The sequence below is a fragment of the Lissotriton helveticus genome, chromosome 4_1, assembly GCF_964261635.1.
Source record: "Lissotriton helveticus chromosome 4_1, aLisHel1.1, whole genome shotgun sequence".
Taxonomy (NCBI): Eukaryota; Metazoa; Chordata; class Amphibia; order Caudata; family Salamandridae; genus Lissotriton; species Lissotriton helveticus.
In genome coordinates, this window is record NC_136063.1 from 1,301,284,513 (window position 1) to 1,301,306,935 (window position 22,423).

A 22,423-nucleotide genomic window follows, 5' to 3' on the forward strand; every position below is an offset into this window, starting at 1 on the left:
TGCTTGCCATTTTGATGACATATTTCTGTCCATCTCTTTCGAGACCCCTCAACATGTGCAAGGAATGTCACATGACATTGGGATTCTCACGTCTGAAAGCGGTGCCAGATCGGAATTCTGGGTGGCATTTTTCAGCTGCACCAATGCTACAGTACAGTGATGGAAATGCCGCTGGCTTGTTACAATTTGGTTATCTTCAGCCTGGTACCATGTCAGCATTACTGTGCAAGAGTGACGCTTTATTGGCATGGCTGATTATGGAGGCACCACAGCGAGATAGATTAACATGTAAATGGGATCTAGAAAATATTGAAAAGAAATACTGAAAACACCAACCGAATGAATACAAATGGTTCAATATCGTGCAGAGTCTATTTATTACATAAATCTCTTATTGGTTCTAGTAGTGTCTTACGACCTTGTATATCTCTGGGATTTTGAGAACCAAATAGTGCTACGCACTGTTAAGTATACCCTAGTCCTTTATGTTGCCTCATAGATTTCATAACACTCTGGTGGTCCAGCTCCCCTCCCTTTGCCCTTCTGTTCCCACTTGTTGTCCTACTCAATAATTCGACCATCACTTCTTTTTCTTCAGCTACTAGTACAAGCCTGTATGGCAACCCTTCAACCATTCAAAAGCATAGTCATCTCCTCACCATCACTGCATAAACAGAGCTATAGAAACACAAGCCCCTATCAGATAGTGTTTTGAACATTGCCACCATTACTGAAGTTTGCAATATAGATTCCCGCTACTAGGTGTTACTCCGCTGTATCACTGGATAACCAAGATACAGTACCCAAGGCCCTTACTAGATGCATTTCTGTCAATGCCACTGAATTTCAAGTCTTACAGAAAACAATTGATGGACAGAATGCTGACAATGCAAACATTCTCCCCCAGTCAAAAGATCTGGGTTAAATCCATCATTTTTTTGCCCAGTACGCCACCCCAGTTTGGACCCAGCCATATGCAAATCAGTCTTGACCATGTGCCCCATGGGAATAGTCCAGACCGAACTGCCAGGCCAGGTTCTCCCTGGACCGGAAACAAGCATCCGGGAATGTACAAAACCTATGCTGGACTCATGCACACACCCTAGCGCTGCGGCGCTAAGGCAGCTGTAATCAGCGCCAGCGCAAAGGAATGGGAGGAGAGGCCATATCTTGGAAGATATGGCTCTCCCCTGCTACCTCCCTGTCGTGCAGCGCAGCCTCGCGGGGGGATGTGCTGCATGACTTTTTCGTAAATTTCCCCGTAGTGTCACAGTCTAAATCTGGCGTAATTCTACTTGTGACATCACTGAATTGCAAGGGTGCAGTCAGTCCTTTACCAGGTGGCTTTTGCAACATGAGATTAGTGGCAATGCAGCAAGCGTGTTACTAGTTGGTGTTCTGCAGCCTGGCACCATTTTTTGCAATATCTATAAAATTATTTTTTTATAGAGGGCAGCTACTGGCATTTTAAGGGTGTCCTTCGCACTGGTCTCAAGACCAAAATAAGGAAAGTAGAAAGGGGCATCGAGGTCTGGAATAGCCAGGTTTTAATAAAGTTCCCAAAAGTGGGAAGCATCTGCTGCCTTGTCTGACAAGTTTAATTTGGGGTTGAGTAAATAGTTGACAGGATGGTAGAACTTGAATGTAGATTTGACGTAGGTAGGCCCATATTTGAACCAAGGTTTGTGACCAAAAAAAAGAGTTCCGTTTGTGTATTAGGAACCAGTGAACAATTATGAGGAGCTGGGAGATATGAGATCATGTGGGAATATTGAGAAATAACCTGGTGGTGGAGGTCTGGGTTATCTTAAGTCTAGTTGCTGGGAATGCCTTCATGTAGGGCACTTTTGTAGGTGAAGGGCCACATGTATGACCGTTTTTAGAGGTCACAAATGGCAAATTGGGCTGTTTGAGACCTCTAAATAGGTGTGTGGCATGTGCAAACCCTATTTTGTGAGTTGGTAACCCATTACTGAATCGCAAAATAGGGTTTTCTACCTGCTATTAGGAAGGGGTGTGCCAAGGGCGCCCCTTCATAATAGCGACTCGCAGTGCCATGTACAAATGATTTGCGACTGAAATGCAGTCGTGAAACATTTGCATTTTAATGAAAAGTTGATAGTAAACCCGTCACAAATGGGAAGGAGTCCCCAAGGGCCCTTTCCCTTTTTTCGAATGTGGGCAAAAATATTTTTTAAGAGAAGGCAGTGGTCAGTGGGACCACTGCCTGCTCCTAAAAAACTGTAACTGAAATGTTTCATTTTTTTTGTTTTGAAATGCATCACGTTTTACTTTAAGGAACAGAACTGCATTTAAAAAAAGAAACAGCTTTATTTAAAAAGCTGTCATAGACATGGTGGTCTGCTGACCCCAGCAGGCCACCATCCCTGTGAGTGCCGGCCATTCCCAATGGGTCGCAAATTGCAACCTGCTTCATGAATATTAATGAGGCAGGTCCCTTGCCATCCATTTGAGAATTGCAAACAGTGTCTCAGACACTTTTGTACATTCCATTTTGTGAGTCCCAAATTGCAAGTCACAAGAAATTGCAATTTGCAACTCGCAAAATGCACTAGTCATACATCTGCCCCATATGAGATGTAACAAGGCCCTGAATAATAGTTTTACAGCTAGACAGAGGAAGCCATCTGAAGGCTTTCTGGAGTGTTATGGGACTAGAAAAGCAGCACGAAGACATGTGATTCATCTGTTTGGACAAGGAGAGTTTTGTTATATTGCCTTTAGGGTCATGCTCGGCATTGCTAAGTTAGCATGTGCTGTGCTGCCATGATGCTGCTTTTGCACACGTTACTATTTGACTTTATTTTGCAAGACTCTCTTTGTGCCTTTCACATGAGAACTGTCTGCTTTCTGCGCTCTCTGCTTGTTCCTGGAGTTTAGTCTGAACACGATGTGCAAGGTCAATAAACAGGCCCCTTGTTATTCTGTTCTGGTCAGTCCCTAGCACCTAGACAAAACATGCTACACACAGCTCCCCTGCTGGAAACTCGTGCTTTGATGTTACGGGGATGCATGTTGTTCACACACACTGGGAGAGAGACCTTCCTTGGAGAAGAGCTATGCTGTTCTAATGAAGTAAACCTTTCATCTAGGCTCTTAGGTATGGGGCCTGCTGACAAAGCCCAGAGATCTTCCTTTATATAATAAACCTCAATTTACCAAGGGGAGAGTGGCTAGGCCTTATAGTCCTTTTCCCACTGTCTGAATATGATGGCATCCCCCTTTATTCTCTATGATATTGTAACAATGCTAACTGTCTGAGGTTTATGCATTTATTTTGCTGCTGGTAGTGGCTCGTATACTGTATCATAGAGCATGATGAATAAAATAAACATTTTGAACTATACAGTCACTCTGACAATCCTTATTGTGGACAAGTACGAATGAGTGAGCAAAAGGGTATGTCTTGCTACTGCGATTCCTGAGAGAGTCTGGAATTTTGTGTTCTGGGTTGTCTAATCATTTGTAACTTAGTGATTATGTAGGAGAACAAATGAGACACTATAGCTAATCGGTTTTGGGATTTTGGGTACTAAGGTGGTAGAAAGGTACAACCCCTATACACAGAGGTCCTGTTTTCCTGTGCATAGTTCTTTGTATGTGCCAAATCCCCGCAACATGGCGCCCCAGCATTTGGTCTGGTTCTTATCTTTGAAACTCCTGAGTAGTGCTTGTGCTTGTCCATAATTCCCTCACTTCTGTTTCCGGAGACGGTTGTGATGGTGCAGCCTCCTATATTGTGATATTTTATAGGTTTTTCAAGATTGAATTTTAAAAGGTCTTTCTCTTTCTTTTAACCCTTTGTTGTGCTGCCCCGCATAGGTTGTTGTTCTTTAATATTCATTATGGCGGTTGCCATAACACCTCCTAACCGCGCCCTGCTCAGGGCTTATTTGAATCAATATTGGGTACCTGATGCAGGTGTTGCACTTATCTTTGCTGTAGAAGTGAATCCAGTATTCCGCATTGAGGTATTTTATTCTAGGGTCACCTTTCCGGCAGTCAATAGAACAGATAATTTCTTTCACGAGTATACTGCCACCGCAACTCCGCGAGAATATAGACCTTATAGAACTCTTGAGGTTCTGCTAACAGCTTGGCAACACCAGATATGGTTTAATAGCGCCCTTCCAGATCCTATAACACTGGTATGTTTAGGCCCCTTATCTATAGATGGGGCAACTTGGCCCGTTTTGGCTGGGTACACTCCGCACCCATCGTATCTTGCTGCTTCAGTCACAGAGTTACGAATATTACACACTTCATTGATACATATACATCGAGCTGTTATTCAGTTGATGTCGCGCAACTGCCAAGTGGAACCACCAGCACCTGGACGTGTGATCATAAGTCCGTTGATGGTTAATTCTGTGATGGGCAAACGTCCCAAAAATAAGGATGAGCTTCCTTATTGGCTTGCCTAGAAGTTTGGGCTGGTCGTAGCTGTTTTTCCTAATACCACACCTGTGGACAGGATTTTGACAATAAGTCTTTTGTAAAACCTGGTTCTTGAATTTGCTGATTTTAACACTTGGGGTAAAGTGATTGCAGCGGTGTAGTCAATGTGTTTCGGCACCCCCTCAATGACCCTTCTCCCATCCGTGATAAAACGTGTTCAGAATTAACATGGGCTGAAGCGGCCCTGGAGTTGGGAATGAGACTGGTGGGGGTGTTCGAGATGATCCTTGCCAATGTTAAGGGTGATGCTGTAAGCTTACAAGTGGTGCAATGCTTGGAGGCTGTGCAGACACATACAAGCAATTCAAAGTGCCAAAGATTATTGCTAAAGCTTATAAAACCATAGGGCGCAATAGACTGGGAATCAAACCTTTTACTCAACCACAAATTCAAACTCGAACTCAGAGTCAACAAAAGGCCCAGACTGATAAAGATGGGCACCCGTTTTTTCCTAAAAGGAACTGGAGAAGTAAAAAACAGGGGCAGCAAAGACAGAAGCAGGGTTCGCGTGCTGGTTCACTGACACCTGAGGCATCTGAGCGTACTTATGACTTGCATCCGAAAATTAGGACTCTTGATAGATTTTAGGTCCCTGATCTGCACTCTCCTCAGTCTTTACAGGACACATCAGACTCTGAAGTCGGTGGGGGGGACTGCCAGGATCGTGGCAAAGGTCAGACCATACAACAGGGACAAGATCAACCTTGACAGTTTGACGTTAAAGCCAAACAAGACGATCTGTCTCATTTTAGACCACCGTATCAGAAGAAGAAAGTTGCTGCGTTAACAGCGAAATATGCCTCAGACTGTGAGAACACGTCTTCTAGACTGGACATGGGCAGTGACTCTGCTCGACAGTGCGGCAGAGGTTACCATAGTGCAGGAGGCACTGCGTTCCTGTCTGGAGGCGAGAGCAACTGACACATTCATTACAGTAGAAACAGCAGATACACGAGTTGCCCCCCCCATATAGACTCTATGAAATAGTCTGCCAAATTGAAGGTGATATACAGCGTACAATTACAGTGGTTTTCCTGGAAAATCTCACCTCTTCATACCATATTCTGTTGGCAGAGACAGACTGGCCACCAGGGTTTGTACTAGCCACTCCTAAAGCGGAAGACGTGATACTTCCAAGTTTTTTGCATTACGTCCCTGAGAAAAATGCAAAAGCTTACTCATCTGAGTGGGCTTTGGCCCTTGCCTCGGCGGTGTACCATAATCAAGTGGGCTGGGATAGAGATTCCCCAGCACATGAGATCCCATTACGCTCTATGCCACAGCTGCAGTATCCGATCAAACGAGACGCTAAGGCTCCCGTTTGTGACACAGTTGGAGTATCAAGGAGTGATTGAATCCTGCATATCACCGATGAATAACCCACTTTTTCTGGTATCAAAACCTGACGGATTGTATCACAGTGTCTTATATTATCGAAATTTGAATAGTTAGTGTCGTACATTTGCGGTACAGAACACACACGACTCTGCGCTAGTGAACAGTCTAAATGGTAATGAATACAAAACTGCACTGGATATATCCAATGGTTTCTATAGTCACAACTTGGCTCCTGAGAGCAGTGACTTGACAGCATTCACCGCCGTCCGAAATCAGAAAAATGTACAGGCTTGCCTATGGGGTATAAGAATATCCCCGGGGCTTTTGCTGCAAGTGTTGTGCCTTTGTTAGACAGCATAGACCCTGATGCGTTATCGTATGTTGATGATATTTATCTGATGGATGATGAACTGATGTCACATCTTGTCTGAGTCAACCACATTATTTTGTCGTTTGCCCACTATGGATACAAATTCAATTTTGCAGAATCACACATCGCACATTTTGCGGTGCTCTTTTTGGGCTACGAGCTCAATAATGAGGGAAGGGGGTTGGCCCCCACTTTCAGGAGAAATGTGTTCAATTGCAACTTCCTGCTTCACTGAAAAAGCATCAGTCTTTGCAGGGAGTTTTGAATTTCGGGAGGACATACATTTCGATTACGCCCAGCATATAAAAATGCTATACGCTGTGATACAACCAACATTTTCTTCGGCCAGCTGGCTACCGGAACATTCCTCTATTCTACAATCTTTGCAATCAGATTTGATTGCAAGTAACTACTTGCTGACACATGAGAATACCACAAACCTGTAATTTGTATAGTACCTGGGACGGTGGCTTTCAATTACTTGATGTTCAATGAGGAAGACACTGTACCTATTGCATACAAATCACATTTATACACATTGGCTGAAATTAATTTTTTGAATATTGAAAAAGTTTTGACAGTGGTCCAAATGGCGATTCTGAAAGAACGCTCGCTGGTGCACGGAAAATGCATTCTTATGGTCACGTCTCTCCCTGCTTTAGAAGTAGTGACTAAGGCAAGTGTACCTAATTCTAAAGCATTACATCCATGTGGCATTCAATGGGCTACTTCTTTGACATCATCTGATGTCACGTTTATCTTTGATCCTGCTCTTCGGAAACATGAGTTTTTACAGTAGGAACATGTAAATCCTCTTCCACTATCATTGCTTTCTTTGGATGAGTACAAATGTATCATCTATACCGATGGCTCGGCCCAACCGTCCGTCGGTTCCAAACACGCTTATTCAGCGGCTTGCGGTATTGTGGCTGGTTCAATTGTCAATGGAGAATATAAATCTACCATAGTGCATACACAGGTGCTTGGAGATGTCAGACCTTACGAAAATTAGTAACAATATACACAGAAACAGAGATGCTAGATCCCGAATCCACCTAGACAGCAACCCTGAGCTTGGTTTTCACAAGTCTCAGAATATACTACCATGGGGGGAAGGGGGAAAGTGGATAAAATAACAAACAACAAAAGAAGAGACTGTTCTGGTCGGTTCCTTCTGAAGTCATTTCTGCAGACCTCTGACGATTGGCGAAACCCTGAAGACAATGAACAATTTTAGTAACCAATTCTAGCCTCACTCTGTCTTTAAATCTGTTCTTTTCTAAATCTGACTTCCTTACCCTTTTAATACTCAGAACTTGCTTCTCTTCTATTTCTTCGCACTAACTTCTTCTTTTCGTTCTAGTGCTGTCTGGCTCTGATAGAGTCTTTTTCCTGCAATTCAGAAAATAATCCTAAGTCACTGTTATTCCTCTACTATCGTAATTCTCTCTATTTATTCCTACTCACTTCTCTATTATTTGCGCCCTCTTTATCCTCACTTCTGGGATTTTCAACTGCTCCGTTGTGTCCTTCTTTGCCTGTCCTTTTCTGGCTTTCCTATAACACATACAGTTTTATTAGTCCCTCGCTACACTCTTCTCTGACCTTACGAAGTACTTGTATTTTATTTCTCTACTTACGTAATTTTAAGCCTTTTCCTTCTGTATGTATTCTTCCTGTTTACACTAACTCTTCTTATTGCTTTTCTCTTTGTTCTCAGGGTTTTAATTTTGCATGCGCACAAGGAACTCTAACTGCTTCTCTTGACGCTGGGTCTCTGGTAAGGAGGCGTTATACTCTTCAATACTATTTACATTTATTTACATTGACTAAACAACTATTGTCATTAATCACTTACCTTTTGTCTTCTCTTTTCTCTAGGTGCACCTATGATGTCGTCGCTGTTTATTCTGGAACTGAGGTAAGTATTCTCTTCAGCTGCGCTGACCTTAACACTGGCTCTCTCCGGTTTCTTATTTCCCTTCCGCTGGAATACTAAGTCGTTGTCTCAAGACCTTTCCGCAAGTCTTAAACTATCTCGAAAATCATTTACTCACCCCTCAGTAACTATTAAACACTAAAACTCAGGCTCCTGACACAAAACGTTCCTCTCACGGTGAAAATCCTGGTGAAGTGCGCCGTTCTGACGAGGCGAGAGCCCCACCTAGATTCCGCCGTGATAGCGGCTGGCAACTAGACCGCTGACCTAAACTCAGCACTGGCGACCATTTTAAGGTGCCATTTCCGAGTCGACTCTGTCCAGGTATCTCCCTTCACTCGAGTAGCACTGCGACCTTCTCTCCTCTGCGCTATTACACCGATTTGGAGTCTTGAAATCCTGACAGGAGACTGTACAGTACAATTGGCAGAGCTGTGTGCCCTTGTTCTTGCTGTCGAGTTTGCAGAACCTGATGTGAATACTCCTATTGTATGCAATGCTTACTACTGTGTTCAGTCCTTTAATGACGACTTATTCTTTTGGTCACAAAATGACTATAGAGACTCTAAAGGCAGCGCACTAAAGCATAAAATGTTTTGGGTTTGAGTGGCCCTCACACAGGTTATCCATATTCTTGGCCATCAGAGTGTGGGAGCACATGCTGTTGGTAATTATTTGACTGATGAAGCGGCCAAATCTGCAGCAGCCACGTGTTCCGTAGCAGCAGTTACAAGGTCCATGACTAAGATAGATAATTAAATGTTGGCAGCCATTGCTGATAAAAAAGATGGAACTGCTTATCCGCAGGGCTTCCCTTTGAAGTATTCTTATAATTTAACTCCTGAACAAGTTCCTTATGTTAAAATTCCATCAGTTGGGGATTGGCTTATTCCCAACAAAGACTGCAGACCTGCTTTGATCATTTCCGCACACAAAGGCATGGCTTCTGCACACGCCGGAGTGTCTGCGACAGTCTCTATTTTACTGCAAAGTTGCTGGTGGCATGGTTTATATAAACAGACCCGTAATTATGTACTTTTGTGTGACATTTGTCAGCAAATTAAGCAGTCTACGGTGTCACGCCCACCAAAAACACAGCTATGTATATCCAATTAGCCATTTGGCTGTGTGAATCTTGATCACTGCAGTAGGTTCTCTTCTGATACTGCATATAAATACATTTTGGTTGCAGTTGATTCGTGCACTAGATTCCTTTGGGTTTGGCCACAATGCAGTGCTGATGCTCAAAATGTCATTAGAGATTTGTGTGTCATTGTCGGGATGTTTGCCTGTGGCACATTCCATTTTAACCAAGGTCCAGCGTTCGCCTCTAAGGCGTACAAGGACGCGATGATGTCAATGGGGGTGCTGGTACAGTTTTCGTCTCTATATAGGCCTGAGGAGAATTGCATAGTGGAGCGAATGAACCGTGACTTAAAGCAATCTTTGACAGCTAGGGTCCTAGGTACTGGCAAGAACTGGCTGGCCCACTTGTATGGGGTTCAACGTGCACTAAATAATCTCCCTAGAAGATCTCTGGGTGGGCAGACCTCATACAAAATGCTTTTTTGGCATTAAAATGTTTGTGTCAAACCTTGATGGTCTAGACGTCGCGGCGGCTGCCACAACCTTTGATGTAGATAATCATTCTACTATGTTACAGGACCTACAAAAGACCTGTGACAGCTATGCAACTAAACATTTACCCTCTTCCAATGATGCAGCACCGCTTATTCCGGTTGCCAGCCGGCTTCCTAAGATTGGAGATCTGTTACGAGAAAAGCTGGAGAACAGAAAAAGATTTTGTCCCTCTTATTGTGCACTGCTTCGGGTACTTGGATTGAAGGGTACTCGTGCAGTCATTTTAATACCTTTACCTGGACGCATAGACAACAGATACATCTCAGTGGACAATGTCAAGTTACACCGTCTAGCCGATTCTGAATAGTGTCATGCCTGCAGTTTTATGAATTTCATTGAATCTGCTGGCTTCATCCTCTTCCATTTATGCCGGAGTAGTTGAGGGAGTGATGGACACTACTATTGACCTTTCGCCTGTTCTGTCTACATCCTCTTCCAATACAGATGCTGATTATACTTACCCTACAGAGTTGATTAGTGAGGTGGCGAACAGTCATTGACAACATCACTCTGATCCTACACTGCCTCCTCTAATTAACAGTACTGCAAACAGTTACTTTGGATCTCATGCCAGTTTCTCGTCTGACTCATCCTCCTTGTATTCCACTTTGATACTTCCACCGACAAAATTGTGAAATTTCATCTCTTGGTTCAAAAAGAATTACCTGGTCCCACCCTGGACCTACATCTGGTCGGTACTTTTTCTGATTTTCCTCTTCATGTTGATTGGATTTGTGACAGTGTTTTTCTTACTGAGCTAGTCATTATTTGCCAGAACGCTCTGCTGTGAACTTGGTCGATGGAGTTCTTGCCCTTCATACATCGACCCATATCACGAAACGTGATCAAACTCTTGTGAACATTTCAGCTTTCCCTGTTGCAGATGGCATCGTTTGGGATAAAGTCGCATTTGAAATTCACGGCCCGACGGAAGTCCTTAAGATACAATATGTGTTTCGCATGTCCTTAGGAAATGTGGTAACACAGGACATACATTCTGATGATTGGGAAGTGTAGGCTGTGCATTAATTGTTTTCTGATTTAAAATATTATGCTGCTTTTCATGCTGAAGATGTATATTTAAATTCTGCCAATTACGCTGATTTATTCTGTTATCAACATTATGGGCATCATTACATAAAACAAGCACTTTAAGACCTGTCTTTAATTATACTCAATGGAAACATTGTCCAACTCTCATCCAGGGGAGTTCTAAAACACCACGGGACAAATTTGCTTACTTTACCAATTATAATTCGTCTAATCTAGAATCCTATTTTTTTAATTGCATTTCTCATCACAGCCCAAATGTATTCTTACCCATACTAAATTGATCTATTTCTTTTCCTGAACTGAATTGGCCAAACAAGGTTATGATCACTGGAAAAATGCAAATGATTTAAAATCAATATGGGGTACAAAAGCTTGGCTGGTTCAGCGTACAGAAGCTCTGCATCGTGCCTGCCTGATTCTGAGTCAAATTTTATTTTTAAATGATACAGTGCACCAAACCACTTGTTTTGGCTTGACGACTGCTAAAAATGTGAACATCCCTTCCATGTGATGTTCCATATGATAATTGGCACACACAAACTAACTATACGATCCATGGTTTACAGGCTTTGTTTCGAAATGACACTTTTAATATTTCTGAGATTGACCAATCCAGTTGGTTGTTCTGGCAAACAAGTTCAAATGCATGTTAACTGCATTTTTATAATGTAACACAAGGTTTCACACAGAGTTTACCAGATCCTCTTTTTCCAAATTCACATACTGTCACCACATATTCAGTGGGTAAATTGTGCCAACAATGGTTGGAACATTCCACTTGGTCATCGGTAAAACAACACTTGTCTATCTTGTCAAGTGACATCAATTTGGCTGATTTTATCTTAGATCCTAGAATTCCTAGAACTAAGAGGTTTATCTATGCAGCTTACAATGAAATTTGGAAACTTTTGCAGATGGAAGCAGCCTTTCGTCTGCATCAAATTTCAGGCAAATTAGGAAAAAGTCCTTGCTGTAGTCGACAATAGCATCAGTACAATGTCTTTACGCATTTATACCTTGGGTAATATTGTTTCATCTGTTATTGATATTGTTCAGAATTATATATCTCTGTTATATAATGGTCAGAATCAATTATGATCAGTTATGCAGTTTGCATGGAAGTCACAGACTCTCAAAATGGGAAAAGTCCCTTGGGATTATTTAAATGCTTATGCTTTGTTTTCACCTTTTAATCTGACTGATTAGGAGAGATTTATGTCCATGAAAGATGCTACATACATGCTAGTACACATGGAACAGTTAGAGCCTTTGCCATTCTCTGTGGCGGAGACAGACTCAGCTGTTTGGTTGATTCATGGGGTTATATCTCTCCCATTCTCGCTGTTTCAATTTAAATCATGTATGAAATATTTTCTGATAGGCCGTTTTGAAACCCTGGCTAGTGCATTTCTCCATGAATCATGGTCCTTTCCATTTACTTACAAATGTCAACAGGAGAATAAGAAAGTTTTCCAAACAGGGGATGATTGTTATATGACTGTTAGGGTCATATATCAGTTTATGATTCAAGAAGTTCCCTAAATTCCGTACCACTTTAGAGGAAACAGGAATGTAGCCTAAGAAATCAGGCCACAATAGATGGGACCAGTGGGTAGACTTCTTTCCAAACAGCAGAATTTCAGTCTTGTTGCTATTGAGTTGGATGCAATTGGCCTTCATCCAAGCATCCATAAATGACATGCAGCAGTGGAAGCTGGCTTGAGTGCCTGGTGGATTGGAATAGATGGACACAATGATTTGAATGTCATCATCGTATGATATAATGTTGAATCAGAAATCTCTAATGAAGGAGGCAAACGTTATAAGGTAGACATTAAAGAGGTTTGGGCTGAGCGCCAAGCACTGAGGGATTCAACAAGTGGCAGAGATAGATGAGGAACAGAACGAGAGTAATAAGACTACATGTGTGCTGTTAGAATGTTAGGAGAGAAATCACTTAAGGGCTAGTTGGCATATGCCTGAGTCGTAAGCTCAGTGTGAGAAGTTGGCCTGGTATATGATGCTCACTAGTTCTAGTGATCACCTTGTACCATGCCAAGCAACCCTTATGATGATTGGTTGTAAGTCAACCTTATAGACAAGCTATCCTAGTGGTAGCATGGACTAAGCAGTCTTAGGCTAAACTCTGTAAAGGCATGTGAAGCAAGCTATTTTACCATACACAATCCCCTTGAATACCAAATGAAAGGACACCACACAGATATATATTGAAAATATATAGAGATTTATTTCTACAAATATCCCCTATACTCTTTATGAGCACAGAAGCAAATGCGTTAAAACAAAACACAGTTTAAATATACAAAAGTTGCACGGATTTGGATGAGCCCTAGGGGCCACCTAACCCATATACTAAAATAGTGGTATAAGAACCACTATGTGGAAAGGAAAGAGACCTAGGGCCTGGAGAATCGCTGGAGCTGTTCGGGACTAGCAGTGATGAAGTCGGGAAAGGCCCGCGGGACTCGGGTGCAGCGCTTAAAGCGCACGCATGCACCAATGCAATGTCAATGGTGCGTAAAAGTTACAAAGTTAGTGTTTAAGGAACCTTCCGATGGACCTGCAAGGATAAAACTTTAGACACAGGCACTAGAGGTGTATACCAGTGTGGGAACACCGGCGTTGCTGAGTTACCTCACCCACAGGAAGGGGGTGCACAGGTGCGAAGGAGTGTCGGGTTTCGTCACGCAGGTCGATGGTGCTTGGAGCTGAAGATGCTGTAGGCGGGTCATCGAGGAGAGTTCCTGTGGATCCAAGGGTAGATCTGAAGAGGTGAAGACCTGAAAGCAGAGGGGACAATGTTCAAAGTCACTAGCCAGTGACTACCGTGGAACCAGGATGGAACCAGGCAATGTCGGGTGCAAACAGGTGAAGAAGTGAAGATTGTCTCTGCAGCCACGTGGACACGAAGAGGTCAGGGACGTCCAGGCGTTGGTCACAAGCTGTCCCACGAAGGCTCTCACTGATGGCGGTGTCGGCAACTTGATTGGAGCAAACAGGCCTTGGCTAAAGCAAGCCACGCAGGAATCGATGCAAGCTTCTCACTCGGACCAGCAACGTCAGAGCGGGTACTCCTTTTCAGGGGAGCAAGGGCCAGTCTGGAGCAACCAGACCAGCAGTGTAAATTGTAGTTTTCGTCGCCAAGATGGCCGCTAGCCACGTGGCAAGTGGCCGGGATGGCGCGTCAAGTGGCAAAGTGCAAAAGGGCCCCACGCAGATCGTGGAGATGCTGGGGGGCTGATCTTCGGTGCAAAGCTGCTCGGTGTCGGGGCTTCTCAAACCCCAAAGCACAGCGTCGAGGGTGCCTCGGGTGCTGCGCAGTCAGCTTCTCAGGGGTCTTCCAAGATGTCCGGTCCCACGTCTCTTGGTGCCTCCATGGGTCTCTTCTTTTCACGGACTGTGGATTGGGCTCTGAGATGTCTGGGAGTCTGGGTCTTGTCAGGCTCTGGGCTCGGGCTCTGGCGGGAGGGGGCGGCAAAGCAGATGTCGAGTTGCTGCTTGGTGCCTGTATTCACAGGGTGGTCACTCCTTGGCCACAAGGGAGATTCTATTCAGTCTTCTGTACAGCAGAATGTCGAAGTCCACTTTTCTTCTGTATTTCAAGTCGAGTTCAGGATGATCTGAAGTCTTGGGACACAGCTCCTACTCTTATTCCAAATCTAGGGGCCGGATGACCTGCTAGGTCCCTCCTCTGGGTGGGACCAGGAAGGGGGGTGGTTACACCCCCTTTCCTTTGTCCAGCTTCGCGCCAAGACTGGGGCTGGAGAGCCCCAGCACCGGTTTGAACTGGCATATGCACAGGGACACCTTGTGTGCCCCAGGCGTGTCTGATTCTTTTCAGCCCTGTCCTACCCACTACACAAAATCCTGATGGGGTGGTGCTAGCACCACCCAAGGCAGGAAACCCTTTGTCCAAGCTGCCCTCGCTGGAAGGACTCCCAGCAGCAGGAGGTCAGACTTGTGTCTGTGGTGGCAGCATCCATTTTGTGATGCTGAGCCTCTGTTTAATTTTAACCGGGGTTCAGGTTATGTACATGTCGTATCCCTCTAGAAGGGTGGAATGCTACCCCCGTCACCAGAACTGGCGAGGGGGTAGTATTCCAATTCGTATGACACCTTACTCGACATGTTTTGATAAAGCCAAACCAAAGATAGCATTTAACCGCGAGGTTCATAATGCACTTAAGAGTATATGGTATGGCAGTATCATGAAACAGCTAAAGGACTTTGTTCCGAAAGCTGCAGACAGGCTCAGCTCATGCCAGAGCACCATCTCACATATTTCCAAGCACTCTGCCTCCAGGATTGAAGAGGCCTTCCATAGGAGTGTCTGATAGGAACATATGTGTCCATTTTAGGTTAGATATAGGCATACTATACCTAAGCCAGTTGTGTCAAATATGGAGGCCAGGCCAGGGGTGGCACAATACGTGCTGCAGCCCCTGGTAGGCCTTGGAAGCACCTATGCCCTGGGTACCTGGGGTTCACTGTTACAGGGGCCAATAAGGTGAACCAGTTCCAATTGTGTATGTACCTAAGGTACATGGAGTCCATTTTAAGGAAAGAGCAAATAGCCTGGGGCCCTGAATAGCAGGATCCCAGGCCAACTAAGTCAAAAACCAGCTAAACACTAGGCAAAAAGTTTGGGGTTAACCATAGTCAGATATCCACCTTCCTACACACCCCCCCCCCCAAAACGAAAGGAGATAAGGCTATCCTTGACCAGGTAAGCCTATATTGCCTAAGTGGCCATATAAGGAAGTACCAGCTCTGGCTTAGTTACTCCCTATTTCATGGTCCACTAAGCAATCCCTCACCCTAAGGGTATCTGAGGGTCTCCACCATAGGGAATCACTACCTGTGGTGTGTTTTGGCAAAGTTAAAGGCTGGTGTTGAGGTGGAGTACTGAAGTGAGATTCCTCTGTAGGACTCAGCTTCCTCCAATCACTCTCCACCATGTAGGCCTTTCTTTCCTTGACTGAGTTGCACTGTGCTCTCAGGGTCAACCTCTGGCTGCCTAAAGCTGGAGGCTGGGTCCCTTCTGTTGGCTTACTGGAGGGACAGGTCAGGTTTGGGGCCCCAGGTTTGGCTGTGCCCAACAGTGTCCATTTGGGGGAGGTCCCTAACTAGTTGTAAGGGGGATCCCTCAGAAGTTTTTAAAGTTTTCACCTTGCCAGGGCTGCTAGCTTTGGTGCCCCTAATCTGCTGATGGGGGTGCTTTATTTGACAGGGGACCCTTTGGGGCTCACTGACCTTCTTGTCCTCTGCAGCCCTGGGCTGGCTGAGGCAAGGTAGAGAGGGGCAGGTTACCTGCTCCAGACTGGGTCCCACCTTGGAAGGGTCCACTGACATCAGGGGCTCTGCCAGGCTAGGCCTGACTACCTCTGGGGCAGTTTCTTCACAAGGGGTAAGATCAGTTCCCTGAGGAGACTGATCCTTTCCTAATGTCTGGTGGGAGGGAGATTTCTCTTCCTCCTCAATGCTCTCTGTTTGTGTGGAGTGATCCATAGTTTTAGGCTTCACAACACATGAATCAGTTTGAGTTTGGGCTGTGGCCATCACAGCCCCACCAACCTTTTCAGGAAGGGACTCGGTTTGGGTATGGGCTGTTACCATAACAGCTCTGCTAACTTTCTCAGGAAGAATTTCTACTGAAGGTGGGGATGAGATTTGCTCAGCCCTACCAACCTTTTCAGGAAGGACATCATGTATTGGGGCTGTGGCCAGCACAGCCCCACTAACCTTTCCATGGAGATTTACCATTTTAGAATGGGTTTGTCGTTCAACCTTAGCCCAGGCTGAGATTTCCAAATCATTACCAAGTAGGCAATCCACAGGCAAGTTTGCTGACACTGCCACTCTCTTTGGGCCAGTGACACCTCCCCAGCTAAGATTGACTACTGCCATGGGATGTTTGGTTTCTATTCCATCAATGTTTGTCACCTGATATGTGGCATCAGGTAAAAGTTGCCTTGAGGGGACTAGACATTCAGCCACCATGGTGATGCTAGCCCCTGTGTCTCTAAAGGCCTCAACTTTCAAGCCATTGATGAGGGGCTCCTGTCTGTACTTGCTCAAAGTGTTTGGGCAAGCAGTGAAGTTGGCCAACCACATGCCAGTTTCATAGACAAGAGTATCTGAGGTAGGGGACCTGGTTAGGCCAGAATCCACCTGGGTTCCAAAAGTAAACCCACCCAAATTCTTGGGGGTGCTCCCACCACCTGGGGTACCACGGCTAACAGTGACAGGAGGTGTTGGAGCTTTACCTGGAGGTATATTTTCCTTATTGCAGGCCCTAGGGCAACTAGGGTCAGTTTTCCAATGGCCAGGCTTTTTACAGTTATGGCAATAAGGCTTTTTCTCAGTAGAGGAAGTGTCTTGGGACCCACCCCCATCCTTGGAGTTTTGGGGCCGTGGGGAAGTCTTCTCTTTTGATTTATTCCCACCCTTCTCTTGAGGCTTGGTAGTCTCTTTCTTTTGGTCACCACCCTGGTTCTTAGGCCTGATCCTGGTTCTGACCCATTTGTCTGCCCTCTTACCCAATTCTTGTGGAGAGGTCAGATCAGAGTCCACTAGGTGCTGATGTAGAAGCTGATTTTGACAATTACTTAAGATTTGCTCTCTCATAATTAAATTATACAATCCTGTATAGTCCGTAACCTTACTTCCCAGCAACCAGCCCTCCAGAGCCTTAGTGGCACATTCAACAAATTCAGACCAGTCCTGAGTCTGTGTCTTCTGGGTGTCTCTGAACATTAACCTGTACTGTTCAGTGGTTAAGCCTAACCCATCAATCAGAGCACTCTTCAGGACCAGGTACTTTCTGGAATCCCCACCACTAACTGTGAGGAGTCTGTCTCGGCCTCTACCTTCAAACGAGAGCCACAAGATTGCTGCCCACTGCTCCTGAGGGATCCGCTGTACTCTGCAGGCTCTCTCAAGTGCAGTCATCCATTTGTGGATGTCATCCCCAGTCTTGTAGGGGGGCACAATCTTACTCGGGTTTCTATTGTCATAGGACCTGTCTTTATCCTTAGGGATAGTGCTGCCACCAGTGGATCCTAGTCCACTCTCTCTAGGCTGCCTTGCTCTAGCAAGTTTTTCTTTGGCCAGGGCAACTTCTAATTCTTGCTTCTGGATCCTAAGTTCAGCCTCTCTCATTTTGGCCTCATGTTCCCTTCTCTGACGGCTAGTCAACCCCCTTCTGGAGTGACCATGAGAACCTCTAGAAGCTTGGGATGTATTGGACTCACCTGAGTGATTCCTCCTCCTCCTTTGCTCCTGGTTAAGTCCACTTGGGGGTCTGAAGGGGTTGGACCCACTTTCAGTCCCAAATAGGCTTAAGTTAGCCTGGTTAAGCCTACTGACTAACACCTGACTATTTCTCTCATCATCAGACCCACTTTCCTCCTCCTATTCCTCTTCTTCCTCATCCTCAGGCTGAGTATCTCCAGTGACCTGGTTTTCCTCATCTATCTGGATGACAGGGACAGGGGTGTCAGTGTTATCATCTACGTGTGTGAGAGCCTCCATCTCCATTCCCTGAGGGGCCTGGTTTGGAGGTCTTTAGAGCTTCAGACTTTTCTAAAAGCTCTCTGAGGTGATCTGCTGTAGGTGTAGGACCCGTTTTGATTCCTCTTAAGGAACACAGCTGCCTCAATTCTTTAAAATTAAAGATAGCAAATTTGGATGGTGCCCTTGGAGGGTCACTCTCAACAGAGATAGGTCCAGTGGATCCCTCTGCTCCAGACATTGCTCTAGTGTGGGTGGATATGTTGCAATCTACCTACACTTGTGTTTACCTACTAAACCTATCTAGTAGTTTTAGTCAGGGTGTGCTACTCCCTATCCTCTACAACAACTAAGTTCAGTAGAACTTAAGTATACTAGTCTTGTTTTAGTGTACCTATCAGGTACCTGTATGATCTTTCAAATGATACTCTCAAAGATTGTAATGGTAAAACAACAGCAAGCTCAAATCCCAATCCGCTGCTCACCAATGTGAGAAGTCGGCCTGGTATATGATGCTCACTAGTTCTAGTGATCACCTTGTACCATGCCAAGCAACCCTTATGATGATTGGTTGTAAGTCAACCTTATAGACAAGCTATCCTAGGGGTAGCATGGACTAAGCAGTCTTAGGCTAAACTCTGTAAAGACATGTGAAGCAAGCTGTTTTACCATACACAATCCCCTTGAATACCAAATTAAAGGACACCACACAGATATATATTGAAAATATATATAGATTTATTTCTACAAATATCCCCTATACTCTTTATGAGCACAGAAGCAAATGCGTTAAAACAAAACACAGTTCAAATATACAAAAGTTGCACGAATTTGGATGAGCCCTAGGGGCCACCTAAACCATATACTAAAATAGTGGTATAAGAACCACTATGGGGAAAGGAAAGAGGCCTAGGGCCTGGGGAATCGCTGGAGCTGTTCGGGACTAGCAGTGATGAAGTCGGGAAAGGCCCGCGGGACTCGGGTGCAGCGCTTAATGCACACGCATGCACCAATGCAATGTCAATGGTGCGTAAAAGTTACAAAGTTAGTGTTTAAGGAACCTTCCGATGGACCTACAAGGATAAAACTTTAGACACAGGCACTAGAGGTGTATACCAGTGTGGGAACACCGGCGTTGCTGAGTTACCTCACCCACAGGAAGCGGGTGCACAGGTGCGAAGTAGTGTCGGGTTTCGTCACGCAGGTCGATGGTGCTTGGAGCTGAAGATGCTGCAGGCGGGTCGTCGAGGAGAGTTCCGGTGGATCCAAGGGTGGATCTGAAGAGGTGAAGACCTTAAAGCAGAGGGGACAATGTTCAAAGTCACTAGCCAGTGACTGCCCTGGAACCAGGATGGAACCAGGCAATGTCGGGTGCAAATAGGTGAAGAAGTGAAGATTGTCTCTGCAGCCACGTGGACACGAAGAGGTCAGGGACGTCCAGGCATTGGTCACGAACTGTCCCACGAAGGCTCTCGCTGATGGCGGTGTCGACAACTTGATTGGAGCAAACAGGCCTTGGCTAAAGCAAGCCACGCAGGAATCGATGCAAGCTTCTCACTCGGACCAGCAAGGTCAGAGCTGGTGCTCCTTTTCAGGGGAGCAAGTGCCAGTCTAGAGCAACCAGACCAGTGGTGTAAGTTGTAGTTTTCGTCGCCAAGATGGCCGCTAGCCACGTGGCAAGTGGCCGGGATGGCGCGTCAAGTGGCAAAGTGCAAAAGGGCCCCACGCAGATTGTGGAGAAGCTGGGGGGCTGATCTTTGGTGCAAATGCTGCTCGGTGTCAGGGCTTCTCAAACCCCAAAGCACAGCATCAAGGGTGCCTCGGGTGCTGCGCAGTCAGCTTCTCAGGGGTCTTCCAAGATGTCCAGTCCCACGTCTCTCGGTGCCTCCACTGGTCTCTTCTTTTCAGGGACTGTGGATCGGGCTCTGAGATGTATGGGAGTCTGGGTCTTGTCAGGCTCTGGGCTCAGGCTCCGGCAGGAGGTGGCGGCAAAGCAGACATCGAGTTGCTGGTCGGTGCCTGTATTCACAGGGTGGTCACTCCTTGGCCACAAGGGAGATTCTCTTCAGTCTTCTGTGCAGCAGAATGTCGAAGTCCAGTTTTCTTCTGTATTTCAAGTGGAGTTCAGGATGATCGGAAGTCTTGGGACACAGCTCCTACTCTTATTCCAAATCTAGGGGCCGGATTACCTGCTAGGTCCCTCCTCTGGGTGGGACCAGGAAGGGGGGTGGTTACACCCCCTTTCCTTTGTCCAGCTTCGCGCCAAGACTGGGGCTGGAGAGCCCCAGCACCGGTTTGAACTTGCATATACACAGGGACACCTTGTGTGCCCCAGGCATGTCTGATTCTATTCAGCCCTGTCCTACCCAATACACAAAATCCTGTCTGGGGTGGTGCTAGCACCTCCCAAGGCAGGAAACCCTTTGTCCAAGCTGCCCTCGCTGGAAGGACTCCCAGCAGCAGGAGGTCAAACTTGTGTCTGTGGTGGCAGCATCCATTTTGTGATGCTGAGGCTCTGTTTAATTTTAACCGGGGTTCAGGTTATGTACATGTCGTATCCCTCTAGAAGGGTGGAATGCTACCCCCGTCGCCAGAACTGGCGAGGGGGTAGTATTCCAATTCGGATGACACCTTACTCAACATGTTTTGATAAAGTCAAACCAAAGATAGCATTTAACCGCGAGGTTCATAATGCACTTAAGAGTATATGGTATGGCAGTATCATGAAACAGCTAAAGGACTTAGTTCCGAAAGCTGCAGACAGGCTCAGCTCATGCCAGAGCACCATCTCACATATTTCCAAGCACTCTGCCTCCAAGATTGAAGAGGCCTTCCATAGGAGTGGCTGATAGGAATATATGTGTACATTTTAGGTTAGATATAGGCATACTATACCTAAGTAAGGGGTGTTTACACCGACTTACCCCAGCTGAGTGATCAGCCAGTTGTGTCAAATATGGAGGCCAGGCCAGGGGTGGCACAATACGTGCTGCAGCCCCTGGTACGCCTTGGAAGCACCTATGCCCTGGGTACCTGGGGTACACTGTTACAGGGGCCAATAAGGTGAACCAGTTCCAATTGTGTATGTACCTAAGGTACATGGAGTCCATTTTAAGGAGAGAGCAATTAGCCTGGGGCCCTGAATAGCAGGATCCCAGGCCAACTAAGTCAAAAACCAGCTAAACACTAGGCAAAAAGTTTGGGGGTAACCATAGTCAGATATCCACCTTCCTACACTCAGTAGCTATAACGAGTATCTAACACCATCCACAAGTCAAGAAGGATCAAGGTGGCTGATTATCTTTATGCAAGTTTTAGGCGAAGGGTGTCAGACACTGCCAGCAGAACCAATACTGTGCTATATGTGGTGCAAAAGCCAGATTGGAAGGAATCAGAACGTACATGTCTGCATTTTTGTTCTTTTTTTTTTAGGGTCAGGTGTAGGTTTTTTAAGTAATGGAAACAATAAGGCATGTTTCATCTCTTGGGTTGGGAGGTGGCATCAATGGATAGAATGCATAACTCTGTAAAGGACGCAAGAGTGTGGTTTTTGATGAGGGCAAAGATATTGGGAGTTCAGTGGTTCAAAAGGGGAACCAGATTTCCGGGATGTGAGAATCGTCAGCATGACAACTTTTCAATCTGTCAGAAAGTTGTCAGGGCAGTTGCCTCTTGATGTCGAAAGTTTTCCCTACATTTTGATTTTGAGAACTTTGTCAAAAAATGAGAGGCAAGGGCAGAACACAGCTCTGGAGAAAGATTTATGGCAGTGTTTACCAATTGTGCATCCCCCTGAGACCCGCTATTAGGAAGGAACACCCCTGGCACACCCCTTACTAATAGCAACTCGCAAACCCTAATCTGCAAGTTGGTAATAGATTATCAACTCACAAAATAGGGTTTGTACATTACAGAAGCCGCTTTATCGGTCACAAACAGCCTGAATCTCCATTTGCTACCACTAAAAAAGGTTGTACATCTGGCCCATTGCCACTACTCAAACATCAAGTGACAAAATGCAGAAGGTAAGAACATCATTTCATATGTATAATAATAGTTTTTGAAAAATA